Source organism: Eretmochelys imbricata, chromosome 1 (genome assembly GCF_965152235.1).
Source record: "Eretmochelys imbricata isolate rEreImb1 chromosome 1, rEreImb1.hap1, whole genome shotgun sequence".
NCBI classification, from domain to species: domain Eukaryota; kingdom Metazoa; phylum Chordata; order Testudines; family Cheloniidae; genus Eretmochelys; species Eretmochelys imbricata.
The window spans coordinates 9074755-9096285 of NC_135572.1; the positions used below are offsets into that span (position 1 = coordinate 9074755).

The 21531-nt window shown below is 45.9% G+C and overlaps 1 pseudogene; it reads right to left on the bottom strand.

Annotated features, from left to right (window-relative positions):
- Positions 1 to 4876: 4876 nt before the first annotated feature.
- On the bottom strand, positions 4877 to 5875 carry LOC144279764 (olfactory receptor 52R1-like; annotated as a pseudogene).
- Between the last annotated feature and the right edge of the window lie 15656 nt (positions 5876 to 21531).

Consider the following 21531-nt stretch of genomic DNA (forward strand, 5'->3'; position numbering starts at 1 on the left):
AACTTCCACAGAAACAAATAAACAGAGCTTATCATTTAAATAACTTTGCTTTTATTGCCAAAAAAACCGCAACATGATGCACACAAGCACAGCTGACCATAAGTCCAGTTTTCATTTGAAAAGGTGTCTGCGGAGGTGGAGTAAACGGTAAAGTGAGACGTCCCAGAAATCGGAAAGGAATGTGCGGCTGGAGTTTGGGGAGGACATGGGAAAGAGTTCTGAATGTGCCGAAGGGGAGGGCGGGCACCCATCTGCTCAGTCTGGAGCATCAGGAGGGACTGCAGAATGGTGGTTTGACGCCCCAAAACTTTTAACAGCCTCTCCATTGCATCCCTAGTGTATGCCTCTTTTTCTTTACTTTCCTGCTTCTCGCTTTCCCTCCACTGCCTGCATTCCGTCTTGTCCGCATCAGAATACTGCAGCACCTCCCAGAATATATCTTCCTTGCTCTGGCTTGGGTGCTTTCTCACTGGGAGGAAACACTCAGCTGGAGTGGAGGGGGTGCCTTCTTTCAAAGACATATCTGGTGAAGCACAAGAAACAATAAAAAGAAGCATGATCATTAAGTACACATACAGCATTGAAACACAACGTTAAAATACACTGTTGGTAACACACCCGTCACTTTCCCACTGACCCTTGACAAGCACACCTGCCGGCGAACACTACAAGGATGGTGAGTGTTTCCAGGGGTGGTGGATATTGGGGGTGGGAAAAAAGCAATGTGAAACGGGTCGCGGGGCACTTCTCAGGGGACAATACTCTAAAGTTTTCTACAGGTGGGGGTCATTGTGGCAGATACCTCTCTCCTGAGAGTAAGCAAGAAAGCAGGCATGCATCTACTAAAGGCTTGCGGTTTCCGCCCTGGTCCCTATGATACTTGCCTGTGTGCTCCTTTGGTCCTTGCCCAAGTAATGGCTGAATGGCGTGAGAAAGTGTCCCTCAATGGGGGAAGGAACAAAGCAGTTCTGTCAAGGAACCTCCAGCAGAGGATTGGCAAGTACCTGCAGGAAAGTTTCCTAGAGATCTCTCTGGAGGATTCCAGTAAAATCTTGGTGTGCATCAACACCCTGTTCTTGGTGTGCATCAACACCCTAGCTGCTTGTGGAAATGCCCAGCACACACAAACACAGCCAGCCTTGTACATTTCTCTTCCCTCAACCCACCTCTGCACTTCACAAAGCAAAACCACTTCCTAGGGGCCTTCTCTCCTGCTTCTGGCTCACCTGATAGTGACTGATAAGACACCTGCAGAGTGGAGAACAGCTCCTGACTGGACACAGCACTGGGCAACCCTGGCATGGGCTCCACATCTTTTAATGCCTCCACATCATTATTGATGACCTCCTCCTCTGGGTTAGGTCGAATTTCCATTGGCTCCGGCCCCACTGAAGTATCCACAGGGCTCTTGGTGGTGGAAGTGGGGTCACTACCAAGGATAGCATCCAACTCCTTATAAAAATGGCAACTCTGGGGCGCAGCACAGGAGCAACTGTTTGCCTCCCTTGCCTGCTGGTACGTGTGCCTCAGCTCCTTCACCTTTGCTCTGCACTTCCACTTCTCCCGATCAAAGCCCTTTTCCTGCAAGCTGCAAGAAATCTTCCCCTAGGTATCAAAATTCCTACAGCTGGAGCACAGCTGGGACTGCACAGCATCCTCTCTCCAAATACTGAGCAGATCCAGCAGATCCACACTGGTCCAAGTGGAAGATCATTTGCGGCATGGATCCACCATGGCTACCTGGGAAGATGTGATGTGAACACTCCATACCCAGTAAACAGGAAGGGGAATTTCAAAATTCCTGGGTCTTTAAAGGGGGAGGAGTGGAAAGTATTTACTTGGATGCAGGGCAGCAGAGTTGAAACTCCTGACCGGCGTGGTTAGGATGGGCATTGTGGGATGCCTTCAGGAGGCCAATTACAGCAATGAAATCAAGCATCGTGTCTACACTGGCACCTCGGCGACAAAACTTTTGAGCAAACGGCCTTACAACTCTCATTCAGGTGCCTTTATTCTGTCCCTGAAACTAAGGAGTTCCATCATCAAAAGCGGCTTTGTAGTGTTTACACCTCCACTATTTCTTCACCAACTGCTGCATTTTGGCAAAAAAACTTGGCAGTACATATAAGGCCTAAGGAACAATCAGGGAAAATCAGTATCCACTCGTGTTTCCTGCTGGCACCTATTAAGGTTTCCCGCACCACGATGTGTAGGAATTATTGATGAAAGGAGCACCATAAAATATGGAATTGACATCAGTAGGGGCAATTGTTCATAATTCATTTATCTTAATCATAAAAATGTCATTTTTCAGTTTGTGAAGAGCGACCAATCTGCTTCATCCATGAGACTAGCCTCCAGCTGTGCATGAAGTGTCTCATATTAACACTGTCTCTCCATCCAGGCATTTGTCCTGCGACCATCACCCTAGATCCTGGGCACATTCAGGAAGTCAGGGGAACATACGGTACATGCAGGAAACACCGTTCTGCCTCAGCGTTGGACACCTTCTTTCCTACTCCATGTCAGATTCCAACTCAACCGACTTCACCAACCCCTCCACCTTCATCCTGCTGGGCATTCCTGGCCTGGAGGCAGCCCATGTCTGGATCTCTATTCCCTTCTGCACCATGTATGCCATAGCCATCTTGGGGAACTTCACCATCCTTTTCATCGTGAAGAGGTAGCCGAGCCTCCATAGGCCCATGTACTATTTCCTCTGCATGCTGGTCGTCACCGACCTGGTCCCGTCTACGGCCATCCTACCCAAAATGCTGAGCATCTTCTGGTTCAATTCCAGGGAGATCAATTTCAGTGCCTGCCTCACCCAGACGTACTTCAGTCTCAGCTGCTCTGTGATGCATTCTGGGATCCTCGTACCATGGCTTTTGATTGCTCCGTGGCCATCTGTGATCCACCACTCTGACAAACCCTGTGGTGGCCAAAATTGGACTGGCCGTGGTGCTGCGTGGCGTCATGCTCATACTGCCCCATCCCTTCCTAACGAGGAGGTGGCCATATTGCAGAACCAACATCATTCCCTACACAAAAGATTATGCTCAGATAAATTGATTAGTCTCTAAGGTGCCACTAGTACTCCTTTTCTTTTTCTTTCAAAACCATTTCTTTGAATTTACAATAACCTAAAGCACCATCAATTGTCATTTTATTGAATATATCCAGAGCTTTACCAGTTAAATTAGTAACTAAAGTGGGCATCTTCTGGTCATCAGGAATCTTATGAATCACACACAGCCTCTCAAAGGTAGTGAAGGATTCAGCAATATCCCCTGCCTCATTGTATGCAGGACACAGCTGTTCTCATCTGAGGATTGTTGGAGAGGTGGGAATGAGTGGAGTGGAAGAGTTCTGGTTCTGCTTTTCCAGCAAGTCTAATTGGTGATTCCGCTCTCTCTCTTTCTTCTCACTTTCTTGTGTTTTAGTTCCGTACCCCTTCTGTGTTTAGCCCCCTATCTGGCAGACTCTGCCTGCATTAGCTGCGAAATTCTCTTGTGTTCTTTTTCTTTTTCTACTGCCTGCAAACTGAATATCTCCGATTTCACAATCCTTTTGCTGTTTGCACTCATCTTGCTGCTTTTCTGTCCCTACTTCCTTTTCCCAAAATAAGCAAACAGAAAATAGCAAACTGGCCACCTCTTTGACTGATCTCCAGCCACCACACTTCAAATCTCACTTAAAATTTCTATACCAGTGTATGAAGTACAAATCTCAGAACAAGAAGTGGTGCATTTCACCCTGCTCATTGTGCTGGACTTCCCCAGAGCGCAACCTCAAACTCGGGTACCCCTGAGCCCTCTGGCACACTATAATCTGAGTCCCCTCTCACACTGTGATTATGTAACAAATTGCAGACCCCTCCAGGTCCTGCAGTCACACAAACATTCACAGGAAGTGACACACCGAGCTGAGTTACATGACTTTCGCCAGCCGCTCATGAACCAACAATAGAGAGGCTCCAGCCAATTCCCCCCAGCTCCCCAGTTTAGGACCCCAGAGCTGTACTGTCTTGCCCTGGTCAGAAGCCTGACCAGTGTAAATTTATTATCCAGTCTGCATCTCCCTCAATGTGGAGAGGACAATGCACCAGCCTCTCTTCTGGAGCAGATTTCCCTTTTGCATTTCAAACAACACACTGTTTTAGGTAAAAAAACATAAAACCGATTTCTTAACTACAGAAAGATAGATTTTAAGTGATTATAACTAATAAGTTAACAGATCAAAGTAGATTACCTAAGAAATGAAGCAAAATTGCAATCTAAGTTCTATAAACTTAAAAGGGTTTGACTCAAGTGCTTTCTCACCCTGAGTCTTCCATACACGGGCTGAGATTTCTCCTTTCCAGCTTGAGAACAGCTCCTCATTCAAAATCTTTTCCCTCTAGCTGTGTTCTGAGGTGTTGAATTGTGAGGGGAGTGAGGTCAAGTGATGATGTCACTTCCCCTTTTCAGCGCTTCTGCCAGGTGCAGGGAAATTCATTGTCCCAAACGAAGCACAGTAGTGCAGAGCGTCACAGGGATGATCCAGAGAGTGACAGGGGGTGGGGAGGAGAGCAGTGAGTGAGGGGTGGGGTCTTAAGGGGAAGAGGCAGAGCAGGGGTGGAACCTGGGGGAAGAGGCAGGGCAGAGGGGTGGGGCTTCAGGTTTCCAGTTACCAGCAATTAGAAGAGTGGCAACCCTATGAGTTACACAAAGATGGATTCCCCTGTTTGTCACGCTGACACAGCACAGTAAGGTCAGGAAAGGATTTAATGTCTCTTTGACTGGCCAGTCAGTGATTCAGGGAAGGGGCCCACCACCATATTACCAGCGAGCTCTGCATGCAGTTTTGTCTGAGAGCCAGAGACCAGGAGAAAACTTTAGGTCCCTTTCTGAGTAAAGAGCTGGAGCAGCCTACTCTGGATCTCCTGAGTCTTCACCCCATAGATGATGGGGTTTAGCATGGGGGGCACCAGGAGGTACATGTTGGCCATGAGAACATGCAAATGCAGGGCCACATTGTGCCCAAACTGTTCCGTGAGGGCGGCAAAGAGATGTGGGATGTAAAAGGCTAAGATGACACAGAGGTGGGAGCCACATGTCCCAAAAGTCTTGAGGTGGGCATCCTTTGTTGGGAGGCTGAAGATGGCCCTGAGGATCTGGGTATAGGACATGGTGATAAAAAGCACATCTAGACCGATCGCCAAGAATGCCACAGAGAGGCTGTAGTAACTTCTGAGGCAGATGTCGGCACAGGCCAACTTCACCACAGCGATGTGCTCACAATAGGTGTTTGGAATGGTGTTGGCTCTGCAATATGGCAACCTCCTCACCAGGAAGGGATAGGGCAGTATGAGCATGACACCACGCAGCACCACAACCAGGCCAATTTTGGACCACCACAGGGTTTGTCAGGGTGGTGGAATGTCTCAGGGATCGCAGATGGTCACAGAGCGATCAAAAGCCATGGCCACGAGGATCCCAGACTGTATCACAGAGAATCTGAGAATGAAGTACATCTGGGTGAGGCAGGCACTGAAATTGATCTCCCTGGAAATGAACCAGAAGATGCTCAGCATTTTGGGTAGGATGGATGTAGACAGGACCAGGTCGGTGATGGCCAGCATGCAGAGGAAATAGTACATGGGCCCATGGAGGCTTGGCTCCCTCTTCGCGATGAACAGGATGGTGAAGTTCCCCAAGATGGCTATGGCGTACATGGCACAGAAGGGGATGGAGATCCAGACATGGGCTGCCTCCAGGCCAGGAATGCCCAGCAGGATGAAGGTGGAGGGGTTGGTGAAGTCAGTTGAGTTGGAATCTGACATGGAGTAGGAGAGAAGGTTTCCAACGCTGAGGCAGAATGGTGTTTCCTGCATGTACCGTACGATCCCCTGACTTCCTGTATGAACCCAGGCTGTAGGGCGATAGTCGCAGGACAAATACCTGGATGGAGAGACAGTGTTAATATGAGACACTTCATGCACTCCTGGAGGCTGTTCTCATTGATGAAGCAGGTTGGTCATTCCACACACACTGAAAAAAGATATTTTCATTATTCAGATAAATGAATTATGAACAAAAGACCCTAATAATGCCAATTCTATATTTTATAGTGCTCCCTTTGTCAATAATTCCTACACATCCTGGTGTGGGAAACCTTAATAGGCACCAGCAGGAAGCATGAGTGGATACTTGTTTTCCCTTATTGGTCCCTCGGCCGTGTCTACACTGCCAAGCTTTTTTTGCCAAAAGGCAGCATTTGGTGATGAAATAGTGGAGGTGTTAACACCTCAAACACTTTCCATGATGGAACTCCTCAGTTTCAGTGATGTTATAAAGCCACCTGGATGAGAGCTGCAAGGTTTTTACTCAAACTTTTTGTCTCCAAAGTGCCAGTGTAGACACCCTGCTTGATTTTATCACTGTAATTGGCCCATTTCTCACTCGCCATGCTTGCATTGTTCACTGGCATGTGTGCTTGTCAGGGGCTATGGGGAAAGAGACTGGTGTGTTACCACGGCTGTATTTTAAAGTAGCATTTCAATGCTGTACATATAGTTAACAATAATGCTTCTGTTTATTGTTACGTGTGCTTCACCGGATATGTTCTTGAAAGGAGGCACCCCCTCCACTCCAGCCGAGTGTCTCCACCGGATAAGAAAGCACCAAAGATGGAGCAAGGAAGATATGTTCCGGGAGGTGCAGCAATACTCTGATGCAGACAAGACGGAATGCAGGCAGTGGAGGGAAAGCGAGAAGCAGGAAAGGAAAGAAAATGAAGCATACTCTAGGGATGAAATGGAGAGACTGATGAAAGTTTTGGAGCAGCAAACCAACATGCTGCAGTCCCTCCTGATGCTCCAGACTGAGCAGATGGGTGCCCGCCCTCCCCTTCAGCACATTCAGAACTCTTTCCCATGTCTTCCCCAAACTCCGCCCACTCATTCCTTTCCGATTTCTGAGACGTCTCACTTTACTGTTCATTCCACCTCCGCAGACTCCTTTTCAAATGAAAGCTGGACTTATGCTCAGCAGTGTAAGTGTGCGTATGGTGCTGTGGGTTTTTTGGCAATAAAAGCAAAGTTATTTGAAGAATAAGCCCTCTTTATTTGTTTCTGTTGAAGTTATGATAACAGATGGCAGCAGCAAACTAGCAAGCAGTTTTGTCTTTTCCTTATATTGAAACCTGGACCAGAACAATCACAACTGCTTCCTACCCTACCAAAACTGGACTTCATTATGCATTACAATCCCATGCATAGCAATAAATATTACTTGTTCTCATTTTCAAAGTGTTGCCGTAAAGCCTCCCTGATTTGAATTGCCCCCCATTGTGCTATCTGCTAGCCTTGATATTGGACTGCTTAAAATCAGCAGCCATGTGTTCTGTTTCAGCAGTGGACCCCTGAGAAAACTTTATGCCCTTACCTATACAAGTATTATACAAGATGCAACACATGGCTAGAACCAGGAGAATATTTTCCTCATTGAGGTCTACCCTGTCAAAAAGGCATCACCGGTGCACTTTTAATCGGCCGAATGCACATTCCACCATCATTCTACTCCTACTCAGCCTATTCTTGAAATGCTCCTTACTGTTATCCAGGTTTCCCAGGTACGACTTCACAGCTCTCATTTGGGTGTCCTTGCGCAGGAGGGCTAAGGTGAGTTCAGTACACAATTCCAGGAAGGTGGCTTTCCACATCCAGAAGTTCTGCAGCCACTGCACGTCATACCAGACCTGCAGAACGATGCGATTCCACCACTCACTGCTAGTTTCCCGAGCCCAAAAATGTCGTTCCACCATGCTCAGCTGTTCTGTGAATGCCAAAAGCAATCTAATGCTGCTCTTATCCATGTCAGACATTGTGTCAGGCAACTGTGACTCCTGTTGCTTTCGCAGCTTCGAGATTGACTCAACTGCCATTCACGATGTGCTACTGACAGCTAGGAGAGCTGTGCGGGATCCATTCCCGCAGACAGAGGGGGCAGACTGAGCAGAAAACACTGGACGTTGGAAAATGACACACAGGACGTTGGAAAATGCTGGGATGGAAATAAATGCATCATGGGACATTGAGCCTGGAGCCATGATATGCTGTGATCTGCTCTGCCTTCCCACAACACCTATGTGCACAAGATGGAGAGCTGAACTGTGGGATAGCTACCCACAGTGCATTGCTCTCACTGTCGTTGCGACCGCCCCACGTGTGGACGTGCTATGCCGAAAGAGAGAGGCAGTGTGAATATGCAACAACAATTTTCTTTAATGGCTTTTTAGTCATTGACCAAACTTCCAGTGAAAAAAGTCTGCCAATTTTCACATAGCCTTAATGCAATGAAACCCAGGATACAGAGCCAAGCTGTAGGAAGCTTCTCATTCACCTAGTTACTGAAAATCTCAGAGTGGGGAAAAAATCCACCTTTGCCAAGACATGCGCCGGGGGAAACATCCCAACTAGAACCCACCTCAGGGAAAAGACTGGGGCATCATTGATAGCAGCTCCACGGAAACACCTGCTCATTTGCGGCAGTGGCCACAACAAAGACAATGTTCAGATGCCTAAGGAATGGGAGGGAGAATATCCTGCTCTGGAGATGCACTCAGTTTTGGTCACCCAGTCTCTATAAAGGATGTAGCAGATAGAAAGGGGATTTCCCAGGCAGGCTGTGAGAAAGGGGGAGGCTTCCATATGTGGAGAGACTGAAAAGTCTAGGACTGGTTAGTTTAAAGAAGAGACAAATAATGAGGCATAGGATAGAGGAGAATAAAATAAAAGAATGGAACTGATTACATTGAATGGACAAACAGAGAACAGCTCCCAGCCAGTAATAGCTATCTACAGATACCCTTCAAAAGGGCCAATTCCCCAAAGAGGAAACAAATGATCAGCAAAACTGAGTGGGAGGAAAAATTTAGACAGAAAAATGGGAATGAAAAATGGAAGTTCTTTAACAAGAATTTATGAGAGAGCTAATAAGTGTTGATTCCACAGTCAAGAAAGTGGAGAACTTTGGTTAAAAACCCAGTTCAGTAGCAAAGTGAAGGCAGCAAGGAGGGCGGGGGCGGGGCGGGAAGCAATATATAACTAATGGTAAAAAGGGAAAATAGATAGCAAGCAATACAAATTAGAAGTTATGAAAATTGATACGGGACATTACAGAGATCAGGGGGAAATACATGCTTTGCAGGGCTAAGGATAACAAAAAGGAGGTTGTTAAGAACAAAAGAAATCCTAGAAAAGGTAAAGGCCAATTCCGAGAGGGAGAAAGGAAACTTGTTAATGTTGGAGAAAAGGGAGATGTGTTCAAGAAATGTTTTTGTTCTGCGTTTGGAAAGGAGCAGTATCAGGTACTCAGATCACACATGGTGATGAAACACTTTCCAGTCCATTAGCAGTCACAGAGGATGTTAAACAGCATCTACAGTAGAACCTCAGAGATAGAAACACCAGAGTTATAAACTGACCGATCAACCACACATCTCAATCGGAACCAGAAGTAGGCAGTCACGAAACAATGGAAAAGCTGATATGGGATAAGTTTAAAAAGAAGTCTAGGAGTCTAATTAATTCCAGTCAACAACATGGTTTATGGAAACAGGTCTTGTCAAATAAATCCGATTTCATCCTTTCGTGAAAGTACACGTTTGGTTGATCAAGGGAACCAAGAGATGCAACAGACTTCGACTTCTCTGAGGCATTGGATTTAGTAGGGGAAAACATTCAGTTTAAAAAATGAACACTGTACAATACCAGTAGATTTTGTGAAATGTTAAATGGACTAAAAGCTGGCTATCTGAGAGATCTGAGAAAGCAGTTGTCAATGGGCCATTGTCCGCAAATGGGGGGGTTTGTAGTGGGGTTCTGCAGGGATCAGTTCCAGGCTAGATGCTATTCCATATTTTCATCAATGATCTGGAAGCAAATAGATTATTGTTGCAAGTAAAATTTGCGGACTACCCAAATATTGGCAGAGTGGTTACAATGAGGAAGCCAGGGCAGGCATACCGATTGATCTGGAGCATTTGTTGAGCTGGGCCCATGTAAATAAAATGTTTTAATACAGTGAAATGCAAAGTGATCCTCTCGAAACAGGGAATACCAGCCCGACCCCCAGACTAGGGCACTGTATTATGGAACACAGGGATCCTGAAAAGGATTTAGGGTTGATTGTGGACAACCAACTCATCGTGAGCTCCCGGTGTGATGCTCTGGTCAAAATGACTGATGCGATCCTTGGATGCATAATCAGGGGAGTGGTGAGTTGGAGCAGGGGAAGGATTTACCTCTGTACATGGCATTGATGAAACTGACTGCATCAAGTTCTGGGGTCCCCATTTCAAAAAGGATGTTGTAAAATTGGAGAGGGTGCAGAAAAAAAATATATTAATGATTGGAGACTGGAGAAGATGCCTGACAGAGAAAGATTGAAAGAGCTTCATCTATTTATCTCATCAAAAAGACAATCAAGCAGAGACTTCCCTGGGGAGAAAACAGTGGGTGCTAGTGGGCTCTGTAATCTAGTTTAGAAAGGCAGAGAAAGACCTAATGGCTAGAAGCTGAAACCAGATAAATTCCAATCGGAAATATGGGCCAAATGATTTGCACTGCAAAGGGAAATAAGTGGTGGATTCTCCAACGCCCCATGTCTGCAGATCCAGACTGGATGCTTTTCTGGAAGCTCTGCGTGAGGGTTTGTCTACACTTAAAACACTACAGCAACACTGCAAAGCACCGAAGTGTAGACACTACTTACATGGATGATGGGGTTCTCCCATCAGGGTAGGTAATTCACCTCCCCGAGAGATGGTAGCTAAGTCGATGGAAGAATTCTCCCGACTTCATTCTCTCTACATCGGGGTTAGGTAGATATAGCGACAGCTCTCAGGAGTGGGGATTCTTTTGCTGTTGGAAAAAAAGCCAAATTCAATTTTGGGTTGCATTAACAGAGGCATAGCACGCAAGTCATGGTAGGTGATAGTACCATCCTACTCAGCACTGGTTAGGTCTCAATTGGAGTGCTGTGTGCAATTTTGGTCACTGCTGTCTAGAAAGGATATAAAGAAACTGGAAAGGATACAGAGGTGAGCAAGAAAGATGATCCAAGGGATGGAATGCAAACTGTGTGAGCAAAGGCTGAAGGAACTGGGTATGTTTAGTTTGGAAAAAAGGAGATTAAGGATGGACATGATAGCGATCTTCAAATATTTGAAAGGCTGCCATAAAGAGATGAGGAAAGTTTGTTTCTCTCCTGAGACAGAGGGCAGGACAAAAGGCAATGGGTTCAAAGTACAGCAGAGCAGATTGAGATTAAATGTCAGAAGAAACTTGTTGCTGGCACCCAGTGCCGAGAGGCAAAACAACAGCAGGGGTTCGTTACCCGGTGTGTTTCACTCAATAATCACAACGGGGTGGAGAAGCAGAAAAGTTTATTTGCAGCTGCAAACAAGGTACAGGGAGAATAGAATCTCAAATCCTGCACCCCAGAGCAGGTCATTACACACACTTTTATATTCCTTAATGCTACTGCACTACACATCAGCCAATCAAAACTTTACACAAATACTCTGCCTTCCTTATATGGGTTACAACAATGTTTATTTCCTGCAACCTCTAACAAGCATTCCTAGCAACTTAAACAACCAGCACATTCTGTCTGGCCTTGTAACTGTCTCTCCTATTATCTTTAACTTGGCGTCAGCAAACCTTACACTATAAGGCATTATCTGCTGCTGCAACATTTGCTCTTAAAACAAAGAGCTTACTCAAACCAGCCAGGCCTGCATTCTATTAAGGGGGGTTAAGAAGAAGCCCTTAGGCCTTCAGCAGGGAGACTTCCTCGACCCTTATGGCCTTCCATCCCCTCAACTTAACTAGTGGCCATGCCCTGGGGTCTCCAACAAACTCCCTCACTGTAAGAACAGCAGGACAATGGAACAGTCACCTAGGCAGGTGGTGGAAGCTCCTTCACTGGAGGTTTTCCAAAGGAGGCCGGATAGCATCTGTCCTGGATGGTTTCGACACAACAAATCCTACATTTTGGTTTTGGGTTAGACTAGCTGACCCTTGCAGGTCCCTTCTCACTTGCTGGAGGCCATCAGCCAGGGGTAGAGGAAAGAGGGACATTTTGGCCAGTGAAATTGGCGCAAACACCTCCCCTGTGGCAAGGGCCCCAGCATGTTTAATGGCTGCGCAGTGTGGAAAGGACCACAGACCTATTCTCTAGCCCATCTCGCCCACGTTGCACTGGGTTTGTCGAGCAGGTGAGCTCCTCAGCAAGAGATGGGTACCTGTGCATTCTGAGCCAGACGTGTCTTCCCAGGGAATCCCCCGCAGGCAGCCATTTCCCACACCTCTCTCACCCCAGCATCTGCAGCAGCAACACAGGGGTCTGCAACATTTATAATCTAGCTGTGCGCAATCCCAGGGGGGTTTGATCAGCCTCCGGGGGAGAAGCAGCATGTGAACGGAAACAGGCTGGAGACTGGAGACACTCTCGCCAATGAGATCTGGAGAAAGATGACTGAGGGGAGATACAAACACTTTCTGCAGGCACATGGAGCTATCGCTAAGGGGTCAGAGATCAGTAATTCTCATCATTAACCATCATCATATTGTGCAGAAAGTGTCATTGAAGGATCTTCAAAACACCTAGCAAAGGAAGGTCACTAGGAACATATCCCCATTATACTAATAGGTAAACTGAGGCAAAGGGAGACGTGACTTGGTGAAGGTCACACAGAGAATGACAGACAGAACCCAGGAGTCCTGACTTCCCTGCTGTCACCACGGTCTCTCCATTAGTAACTGAGCGCATGACAAGAAGGAAATGGATTCATGGTATAGCATTGCTTGTTCGTTCCATGGCTGTGAGAGACTTGCCCAGGATGCAACCTGGAATTGCGGTACCACTGAGCCCTCTGGCATACCAGCCTGGCTCCCTCTCACACTGTGAGGCTGTGACAAGCTGCAATCTGCTCCAGGTTTTGCACTTCCACTGCCAGAGACGCACCCAGCTGCAGTTACATGAATGCTTTCACTAGGCGCTCATGAACCACCAACAGAGAGGGTCCAGCCAATTCCCCCCACCCTGCCCCCCAGCCTAGGACCCCAGAGATGTACTGTCTTACCTTGGTCAGAAGCCCGGCGAGTGTAAGTTTATTACTCAGTCTGCCCCTCCCTCAGGGTGGAGAGGACAATGCACCAGCCCCTGTTCCTGAGCATATTTCCCTTTTACATTTCAAACAATACACTGTATTCGGTAAAAATATATAAAACCTCTTTATTAACTACAGAAGGATAGATTATAAGTGATGACAGGTAATAAGTGTACAGATCAAAGGAGATGACCTAAGAAATAAAGCAAAATGACAATCTGAGTTCTATAAACTAGACAGGATTTGAATCACGCAGTGTGTCACCCTGATGGTACAAACCGTCCACCTGTCTTCCATACACAGGCTAGAAATGCCTTCAGCTTGGGACCAAATCCCCAGTTTGGTCCTTCTTCCTAAGGTTTTTCCAGGTGTTGAGTTATGCGGGGAGCGAGGCCAAGTGATTTGTTACTTCCACCTTTTATGGCTTCTGTCTTGTGGAGGGAACCTCATTTTTCCAAGCAAAAGCCCCCAGTACAGTTAGTGGAAAAGTCCAGGCACAAATGGAATCCAGTGTCACATCAGCTGGTCACATGCCCTCGCACGCTTTCAGAGCTTTAGAATAAAAAATGATACATGCATACAAAGAAGGTAATCATATTCAGCAAAGCGTAACTTTTTCATTGATACCTTACATGACATACTTTATATAAAATATATCACAGTCATATCACCGTGGTCAATATGGGAGTGCCAGGGAGATGCTTTGGGGCACAGAATGTCACACCTCCCCCCATAGTTTACTGCAGGAGTTTTAGTCACTGACTTATTTGGAGGGAGTGTGCACAAGGCCTTCTTAAGTGTTGGAACATACAACTCCCAAGTGTTGCAAACATTGTAGTGTTCTCCACATGTGTTTTTGCAAAGTTCTGTGTGCCTTCTCTGGGTCATTAGAAAACCTCTCTTTGTATCTGTGCAGCATTGTCCACCATTGTGCTTTTCCAGCTGGTGATAACTCAATAGAGATATTCATCAATGTCATGCAGGGGTGTGTCTCAGTTTCCCCTTCCACAAAGACAACCAGATTTTTTATGGTTTCCCTGCTGTAAGGAGGTTTGAGCCTGTTTACAGGTGTTAGCTGAGAAGCAGTATCCCCATAGGGCTTCTTGTTTACTATTTGTAGCATGTCCGAAAGCTTTTCTCCAAAATCATGCATGTTGCACCTTTTCATACAATTTACCATCAGTACCAAATTCTTTATTATAAAATTTACCATTAGCAACAAATATTGCATCATGAGATTTAACACCACCACCAAATCTTTTATCAGAGATAGGTGTTTTCAAATATTTTTATTATACCATGCCTTCTGCTTGGACAGTTTGATTTGTTCAATACCCATTGTGTCTTTCAACTCCTTCCTGAACCTTAACAGTTGTTTAGTTACTGGTTTTCCTTTCCCCTCAATATCCCCTTGAAAAGAGATGGCCTTTGGCAGGACACTAATGAGAGTATCAATTCTGGACAAATTGCTTAGAGCAGGGCAGTCATAGCCCAAGGCTGGGGTCCTTTACCTTTAAGGCACGCCAAACCAGCCAAACAGAGAGGACTTTGGTTTTACCCCACTGGCTAACCAGAAGTCATACAAGCAATGCCCTCAGATACTCCAGTTCCCTTGTATCACCACCAGTGCCACTCCTTATGGGGCTGAATGGTTATGAAAACCAATTCCTCAGTTCAAGGAAAAAGGTTCTCCCGATCCCAAAGGACCAAGCCCCAGACCCAGGTCAATATACAAGTTAGATCTTACCCACAAATCATGCTGTTGTCAATCCTTTAGAATGTAAAATCTACAGGTTTATTTATAAAATGAAAGAAATATAGAGGAGTGTTAAAATTGGTTAAATGGAATCAAATACATACAACAATTGTAAAGTTCTTCATTCAAGCTTGTGTCAGGCTTGATGGGATTACTGCTGATTTAAAGCAATCAAGTCTCTGGAGTACAAACATCCCTTCCTGGATGGGTTGTTCAGTCTTTTGTTCAGAGCTTCAGTTTCAAGCACAGTTCCTCCAGAAGTCAGAAGCAGGATCATAAACATACAGCTAAAGATAGCATAAAATCCCTCCTTTACCTGTAAAGGGTCAAGAAGCTCAGATAACCTGGCTGGCACCTGACCAAAAGGACCAATAAGGGGAGAAGATACCTTCACATCTTTGGGGAAGGTTTTTGTTTTGTGTTTTCTTTGTGTTTTCTTGGGAGGCAGAGGGGCACCAGGTCAGGGAAATCCATCTCCTCCAAACAATCCTGAAATGAGTCTCTGATACTACAAAAAGTGTAAGTAAACAAGGCAAGGCGCATTAGGTTCTCTTTTGTTTTAGCTTGTGAATATTCCCTGTGCTTAGAGGGAGATTTATCCCTATTTTTTGTAACTTTAAAGTTTTACCTAAAGGGGAATCCTCTGTGTTTTGAATCTGATTACCCTGTAAAGTTACCTTCCATCCTGATTTTACAGAGGTGCTTCTTTTACTTCTTTTCTTTATAATAAAGTTCTGTTTTTAAGAATCTGATTGGGGTTTTAAGTGTCCTAAAACCCAAGGGTCTGGTCTGTGCTCACCTGGTTTACCTATTTCGTTGGTAGATTATTCTCAAGCCTCCCCAGGAGAGGGGGTGAAGGGGTGTGGGGGGATATTTTAGGGAAACAGAAACTCCAAGTGGTCCTTTTCTTGAATCTTTGTCTAACTCACTTGGTAGTGGTAGCAGTACCCATCCAAGGACAAGGAAGTATTTGTGCCTTGGGGAAGTTTTTAACCTAACCTTGTAGAAATAAGCTTAGGGGGTCTTTCATGTGGGTCCCCACATCTGTACCCTAGAGTTCAGAGTGGGGAGGGAACCCTGTCACGATTGAAGACAAAATGGAGGGGATTCCAGGGTCTTTTATATCCTCTGCCATGTGGAAGGACACCTCTTTGTTCTTACTGTGGAAAATCACAGCAGCAAGATAGAGTTGGGAGTCACATGGGTAAGTCACATGTCCATGCATGACTCGGTTTGCAGACAGCAGCCATTGCTCACGTGCTATCTTGATCGTTCCCAGGAAAGCTCCTCAGATGCGGATGGGAGTCTCCGAAGGTCCCTTCTCAGTTAAGTGTTTCTTCACTGGGCACTTAGAATAGTCCTTTCTCAAGAAGCTAACCAAATGCTTCACTGATGCTACTTAGAATCAAACATATTGAGATACAAGTACATAGCTAATATCCATAACTTCAAATATAAACATGATACACACATACATACAGCATAATCATAACCAGCAAATTACAAGCTTTTCATAGACACCTTACTTGACCTTCTTTGTACAAGATTTGGTGCCGCTATAGGACCTTGCTTGCAACAATGATCTATATGGTCACAGTTCATGTCAATAACATCACACCCCTTTAGTAGCGATCTCAGTCTAAGGCGATCTTTGGGGTCTTGGTATGCCAGGGTCTGATGAGATAAGGAAGTAAGTGGGCTTTACATGTTGGCTAGCCCCCTGCAGAGCTGCTTCCCAACCCTAGAGTTATGGCCATGGAAATAATCCACCTCCCTCTTGGACTCTCCTTGTGATCCCCACTGCCAGCACTGAGACCTTCCCCTCCCCTTTCCAAGAGGGCTGTGGTCTGTGCTGTCTGGGCTAAAAGCTGTGTCTTTTCACACCTGCTTCCTGTGTCACAGAATCGTAGACTATCAGGGTTGGAAGGGACCTCAGGAGGTCATCTAGTCCAACCCCCTGCTCAAAGCAGGACCAATCCCCAACTAAATCATCCCAGCCAGGGCTTTGTCACGCCTGACCTTAAAAATATCTAAGGAAGGAGATTCCACCACCTCCCTAGGTAATGCATTCCAGTGTTTCACCACCCTCCTAGTGAAAAAGTTTTTCCTAATATCCAACCTAAACCTCCCCCACTGCAACTTGAGACCATTACTCCTTGTTCTGTCATCAGCTACCACTGAGAACAGTCTAGATCCATCCTCTTTGGAACCCCCTTTCAGGTACTTGAAAGCAGCTATCAAATCCCCCCTCATTCTTCTCTTCCGCAGACTAAACAATCCCAGTTCCCTCAGTCTCTCCTCATAAGTCATATGTTCCAGTCCCCTAATCATTTTTGTTGCCCTCCGCTGGACGTTTTCCAATTTTTCCACATCCTTCTTGTAGTGTGGGGCCCAAAACTGGACACTGTACTCCAGATGAGGCCTCACCAGTGTCGAATAGAGGGGAACGATCACGTCTCTCGATCTGCTGGCAATGCCCCTACGTATACATCCCAAAATGCCATTAGCCTTCTTGGCAACAAGGGCACACTGTTGACTCATATCCAGCTTCTCATCCACTGTAACCCCTAGGTCCTTTTCTGCAGAACTGCCGCCGAGCCATTCAGTCCCTAGTCTGTAGCGGTGCATGCAATTCTTCCATCCTAAGTGCAGGATTCTGCACTTGTCCTTGTTGAACCTCATCAGATTTCTTTTGGCCCAATCCTCCAATTTGTCTAGGTCCCTCTGTATCCTATCTCTACCCTCCAGCGTATCTACCTCTCCTCCCAGTTTAGTGTCATCTGCAAACTTTCTGAGGGTGCAATCCACACCATCCTCCAGATCATTTATGAAGATATTGAACAAAACCGGCCCCAGGACCGACCCTTGGGGCACTCCACTTCATACCGGCTGCCAACTAGACATGGAGCCATTGATCAATTCCCGTTGAGCCCGACAATCTAGCCAACTTTCTATCCACCTTATAGTCCATTCATCCAACCCATACTTCTTTAACTTGCTGGCAAGAATACTGTGGGAGATGGTCTCAAAAGCTTTGCTAAAGTCAAGGAAGAACACGTGCACTGCTTTCCCCTCATCCACAGAGCCAGTGATCTCCTCATAGAAGGCAATTAGGTTAGTCAGGCATGACTTGCCCTTGGTGAATCCATGCTGACTGTTCCTGATCACTTTCCTCTCCTCGAAGTGCTTCAGAATTGATTCCTTGAGGACCTGCTCCAGGATTTTTCCAGGGACTGAGGTGAGGCTGACTGGCCTGTAGTTCCCAGGATCCTCCTTCTTCCCGTTTTTAAAGATGGGCACTACATTGGCCTTTTTCCTATCCTCCGGGGCTTCCCCCAATCACTATGAGTTTTCAAAGATAATGGCCAAAGGCTCTGCAATCACATCCGCCAACTCCTTTAGCACTCTCGGATGCTGCCCCATGGACTTGTGCTCGTCCAGCTTTTCTAAATAGTCCTGAACGACTTCTTCCTTCACAGAGGGCTGGTCACCTCCTTCCCATGCTGTGCTGTCCAGTGCAGTAGTCTGGGAGCTGACCTTGTTCGTGAAGACAGAGGCAAAAAAAGCATTGAGTACATTAGCTTTTTCCACATCCTCTGTCACTAGGTTGCCTCCCTCATTCAGTAAGGGGCCCACTCTTTCCTTGACTTTCTTCTTGTTGCTAACATACCTAACTTCTTGTTACTCTTAACATCTTCCACTTCTTGTAAGCTTCTTTTTTGTGTTCAAGGTCAGCAAGGATTTCACTGTTAAGCCAAGCTGGTCGCCTGCCATATTTACTCTTCTTTCTACACATCGGGATGGTTTGTCCCTGTAACCTCAATAAGGATTCTTTAAAATACAAAGTCTTCCCAACCCAGGGAATTTCCTCCTCCCCTCTGTCAGTTGGGTCATCAGCATTTCCACAGAAAACCATTGATTCAGTTGGACCTGCATCCTGTCTGAGAGGGACAGAGTTACTTTTCACAAGCATATCAGGAACAAAGTCCTGAATAATCGGGAGCTGGATTGGAATACCCTGCGTCACCCCACTCTATCCCCGAGAGGTCAGTTGTGTGACGGCTCCTCTTCCGGAGGTCAGTTCTTTCTGAAAGGCTGAGCAACAGGTTGGGTGCCTGGGAGCACAAATGCTGAATCGTCCATTCTGTCCTGGGCATCCTCCCCCATGTAATCAGTTAGGAGACATTCCTGTACTCCCACTATTCGTCCCCCAGTTTCCTCCTCTGGGCCTCACCTAGGACACCTACTCCTATGCTCTCTAGAGTGGAATCTATCCCCCAGTCAGCCATGAAGGAGTCACAGCTAACAACCTGGACAGTTGTCTCTGTGGCAGGCTCTACACGCCCCTCCCTTCCTGGGGTGGTGTTGCCTCCTGCTGCAGTGTTAAAGGAACTCACACGCACCTCCTCAGTGATTTCTGTGATTCTATCACCCTTCTCTAGGCTCCCCTCTGGAACACATCTCCCTATGCTGCCTAGCACTGGACTTGTCCCTTGTTTAGCTGCAACATAGACATTTTTCTCCTTGAGTCAGAGCTGCCTTCAGCTGAAGGGCAAGAGCTGGTCTGAACCACCCCTACCCCGGAAGCATGCAGTTTCCCACTGCTGTAGAGGAATCAAGGAGACTCTCTCTCTTCCCTTCACCAGTTCCTGAGACTTTCCCCTTTCCCTCTGAGGTCCCAGCAGAATGCTCCTTCTTGCTGCAGGCAGACAATTTAACAGCCTGAGCTACATGGAAGAAATCATTGCCAATTAGCATATCAATAGGGGTATCGTCTACCACCCTCACTGATAATACAGCTTCCAAACCTTGGGTTTCTATGTGCACTTTAGCCAAAGGCACAAGAATTTTCTCACCTTGTTGCAGTATACTCATCCTAACTACGTGCTTCATGCCTAGTTCTGCAGAGGCTAATTTTACAAACCTAGTAGGATAAGTGACAGGTGCCTGAGGGGTTTCTGTGCTCATAATTGCAGCATTTGCATGAGCTACCTGCTGCCTGCTTCCTCTGAGCACAGAGCATTTATTTTTTAGGTGATCAGTGGAATTACAATGATAATTCTGGACTCTTCTGTTTTTACAGGAGATTAGGGTTGGGGATTAGAAGAAAGGGGTAAAATGGGACCATACTTCCCACTAAGTGTAATCCCTCCGTCTGTGGTTTTCAGCTTTTTATCCTATAGACGCTGTTTCACATCATCTTTACATGTTTTTAAGATGTTGTCAAGGTTCCTCCCCCACTCTGAACGCTAGGGTACAGATGTGGGGACCTGCATGAAAACCTCCTAAGCTTATCTTTACCAGCTTAGGTCAAAACTTCCCCAAGGTACAAAATATTCCACCCTTTTTCCTTCGATTGGCTGCTACCACCACCAAACAAATACTGGTTACTGGGGAAGAGCTGTTTGGAAACATCTTTCCCCCCAAATACTTCCCAAAACCTTGCACCCCACTTCCTGGACAAGGTTTGGTAAAAAGCCTCACCAATTTGCCCAGGTGACTACAGACCCAGACCCTTGGATCTTAAGAACAATGAACAATCCTCCCAACACTTGCACCCCCACTTTCCTGGGAAATGTTGGATAAAAAGCCTCACCAATTTCCATAGGTGACCACAGACCCAAACCCTTGGATCTGAGAACAAGGAAAAAGCATTTAGTTTTCTTACAAGAAGACTTTTAATTGAAATAGGAGTAAATAGAAGTAAAGAAATCGCCTCTGTAAAATCAGGATGGTAGATACCTTACAAGGTAATTAGATTCAAAACATAGAGAATCCCTCTAGGCAAAACCTTAAGTTACAAAAAAGATACAAAGACAGAAATAGTTATTCTATTCAGCACAATTCTTTTCTCAGCCATTTAAAGAAATCATAATCTAACACATACCTAGCTAGATTACTTACTAAAAGTTTTAAGACTCCATTCCTGGTCTATCCCCGGCAAAAACAGCATATAGACCGACACACAGACCCTTTGTTTCTCTCCCTCCTCCCAGCTTTTGAAAGTATCTTTTCTCCTCATTGGTCATTTTGGTCAGGTGCCAGCGAGGTTACCTTTAGCTTTTTAACCCTTTACAGGTGAGAGGAGTTTTCCTCTGGCCAGGAGGGATTTTAAACGGGTTTACCCTTCCCTTTATATTTATGACAGATGTGCTCCTGACCAACTAGGTCAAACATTCCTTCAAAGCTTGTAACACCTGGGTCCCTTACCCACTTTCCCATCAAATCTTCCATTTTGTTAACGTATTTCACGTTACGTACCAGCACCCCACTTAAGATTCCTAAATGTCACTCTATACATTTCAGGAGTAATCTGAAATGGTTTCAAAACCATTTCTTTGAATTTACAATAATCTAAAGCATCATCAGATGGCATTTTATTGAATATATCCACAGCTTTACCAGTTAAATTAGCAACTAAAGTGGGAATCTTCTTGTCATCTTGTCATCAGGAATCTTATGAATCACACACAGTCTCTCAAAGGTAGTGAAGTATTCAGCAATATCTCCTGCCTCGTTGTATGCAGGACACAGCTGTTCCCATTTGAGGATTTTTGGAGAGGTGGGAATCAGTGGAGTGGTTCTGCTTTTCCAGGAAGTCCAACTGGTGATTCCGC